The 3,763-nt window shown below is 40.9% G+C and overlaps 1 protein-coding gene across 1 annotated transcript in view; it reads right to left on the bottom strand.

Annotated features, from left to right (window-relative positions):
• prkar2ab (protein kinase, cAMP-dependent, regulatory, type II, alpha, B) overlaps positions 1-3,763 on the bottom strand; it is a 17,173-nt gene that overhangs the window by 9,008 nt on the left and 4,402 nt on the right. The window lies entirely within an intron of this gene.

Here is a 3,763-nt window from a genome sequence, read left to right on the forward strand (position 1 = left end):
TAGATAGATAGATATAGACAGACAGACAGACAGACAGATAGATAGATAGATAGACAGAGATAGATAGATAGATAGATAGATTGATAGATAGATAGAGACGGACAGGCAGGCAGACAGATAGATAGACAGAGACAGACAGATAGATAGATAGATAGACAGACAGATAGATAGATAGATAGATAGAGACAGACAGGCAGGCAGACAGATAGATAGACAGAGACAGACAGATAGATAGATAGACAGATAGATAGACAGACAGATAAACAGACAGACAGCCGGACAGACGGACGGACGGACGGACAGACAGACAGATAGATAGATAGATAGAGACGGACAGACAGACAGATAGATAGACAGAGACAGACAGATAGATAGATAGATAGAGACGGACAGACAGACAGATAGATAGACAGAGACAGACAGATAGATAGATAGATAGAGACGGACAGACAGACAGATAGATAGACAGAGACAGACAGATAGATAGATAGATAGAGACGGACAGACAGACAGATAGATAGACAGAGACAGACAGATAGATAGATAGATAGAGACGGACAGACAGACAGATAGATAGACAGAGACAGACAGATAGATAGATAGATAGAGACGGACAGACAGACAGATAGATAGACAGAGACAGACAGATAGATAGATAGATAGAGACGGACAGACAGACAGATAGATAGACAGAGACAGACAGATAGATAGATAGATAGAGACGGACAGACAGACAGATAGATAGACAGAGACAGACAGATAGATAGATAGATAGAGACGGACAGACAGACAGATAGATAGACAGAGACAGACAGATAGATAGATAGATAGAGACGGACAGACAGACAGATAGATAGACAGAGACAGACAGATAGATAGATAGATAGAGACGGACAGACAGACAGATAGATAGACAGAGACAGACAGATAGATAGATAGATAGAGACGGACAGACAGACAGATAGATAGACAGAGACAGACAGATAGATAGATAGATAGAGACGGACAGACAGACAGATAGATAGACAGAGACAGACAGATAGATAGATAGATAGAGACGGACAGACAGACAGATAGATAGACAGAGACAGACAGATAGATAGATAGATAGAGACGGACAGACAGACAGATAGATAGACAGAGACAGACAGATAGATAGATAGATAGAGACGGACAGACAGACAGATAGATAGACAGAGACAGACAGATAGATAGATAGATAGAGACGGACAGACAGACAGATAGATAGACAGAGACAGACAGATAGATAGATAGATAGAGACGGACAGACAGACAGATAGATAGACAGAGACAGACAGATAGATAGATAGATAGAGACGGACAGACAGACAGATAGATAGACAGAGACAGACAGATAGATAGATAGATAGAGACGGACAGACAGACAGATAGATAGACAGAGACAGACAGATAGATAGATAGATAGAGACGGACAGACAGACAGATAGATAGACAGAGACAGACAGATAGATAGATAGATAGAGACGGACAGACAGACAGATAGATAGACAGAGACAGACAGATAGATAGATAGATAGAGACGGACAGACAGACAGATAGATAGACAGAGACAGACAGATAGATAGATAGATAGAGACGGACAGACAGACAGATAGATAGACAGAGACAGACAGATAGATAGATAGATAGAGACGGACAGACAGACAGATAGATAGACAGAGACAGACAGATAGATAGATAGATAGAGACGGACAGACAGACAGATAGATAGACAGAGACAGACAGATAGATAGATAGATAGAGACGGACAGACAGACAGATAGATAGACAGAGACAGACAGATAGATAGATAGATAGAGACGGACAGACAGACAGATAGATAGACAGAGACAGACAGATAGATAGATAGATAGAGACGGACAGACAGACAGATAGATAGACAGAGACAGACAGATAGATAGATAGATAGAGACGGACAGACAGACAGATAGATAGACAGAGACAGACAGATAGATAGATAGATAGAGACGGACAGACAGACAGATAGATAGACAGAGACAGACAGATAGATAGATAGATAGAGACGGACAGACAGACAGATAGATAGACAGAGACAGACAGATAGATAGATAGATAGAGACGGACAGACAGACAGATAGATAGACAGAGACAGACAGATAGATAGATAGATAGAGACGGACAGACAGACAGATAGATAGACAGAGACAGACAGATAGATAGATAGATAGAGACGGACAGACAGACAGATAGATAGACAGAGACAGACAGATAGATAGATAGATAGAGACGGACAGACAGACAGATAGATAGACAGAGACAGACAGATAGATAGATAGATAGAGACGGACAGACAGACAGATAGATAGACAGAGACAGACAGATAGATAGATAGATAGAGACGGACAGACAGACAGATAGATAGACAGAGACAGACAGATAGATAGATAGATAGAGACGGACAGACAGACAGATAGATAGACAGAGACAGACAGATAGATAGATAGATAGAGACGGACAGACAGACAGATAGATAGACAGAGACAGACAGATAGATAGATAGATAGAGACGGACAGACAGACAGATAGATAGACAGAGACAGACAGATAGATAGATAGATAGAGACGGACAGACAGACAGATAGATAGACAGAGACAGACAGATAGATAGATAGATAGAGACGGACAGACAGACAGATAGATAGACAGAGACAGACAGATAGATAGATAGATAGAGACGGACAGACAGACAGATAGATAGACAGAGACAGACAGATAGATAGATAGATAGAGACGGACAGACAGACAGATAGATAGACAGAGACAGACAGATAGATAGATAGATAGAGACGGACAGACAGACAGATAGATAGACAGAGACAGACAGATAGATAGATAGATAGAGACGGACAGACAGACAGATAGATAGACAGAGACAGACAGATAGATAGATAGATAGAGACGGACAGACAGACAGATAGATAGACAGAGACAGACAGATAGATAGATAGATAGAGACGGACAGACAGACAGATAGATAGACAGAGACAGACAGATAGATAGATAGATAGAGACGGACAGACAGACAGATAGATAGACAGAGACAGACAGATAGATAGATAGATAGAGACGGACAGACAGACAGATAGATAGACAGAGACAGACAGATAGATAGATAGATAGAGACGGACAGACAGACAGATAGATAGACAGAGACAGACAGATAGATAGATAGATAGAGACGGACAGACAGACAGATAGATAGACAGAGACAGACAGATAGATAGATAGATAGAGACGGACAGACAGACAGATAGATAGACAGAGACAGACAGATAGATAGATAGATAGAGACGGACAGACAGACAGATAGATAGACAGAGACAGACAGATAGATAGATAGATAGAGACGGACAGACAGACAGATAGATAGACAGAGACAGACAGATAGATAGATAGATAGAGACGGACAGACAGACAGATAGATAGACAGAGACAGACAGATAGATAGATAGATAGAGACGGACAGACAGACAGATAGATAGACAGAGACAGACAGATAGATAGATAGATAGATAGATTGATAGATAGACAGACAGACAGACAGATAAATAGACAGACAGACAGATAAACAGACAGATAGATAGACAGAGACAGACAGATAGACAGACAGACAGATAAACAGACAGATAGACAGACAGACAGATAAACAGACAGACAGATAGATAGACAGAGACAGACAGATACACAGACAGATAAACAG

Source organism: Sinocyclocheilus anshuiensis, unplaced genomic scaffold (genome assembly GCF_001515605.1).
Source record: "Sinocyclocheilus anshuiensis isolate Anshui unplaced genomic scaffold, SAMN03320099.WGS_v1.1 scaffold1849, whole genome shotgun sequence".
Taxonomy (NCBI): domain Eukaryota; kingdom Metazoa; phylum Chordata; class Actinopteri; order Cypriniformes; family Cyprinidae; genus Sinocyclocheilus; species Sinocyclocheilus anshuiensis.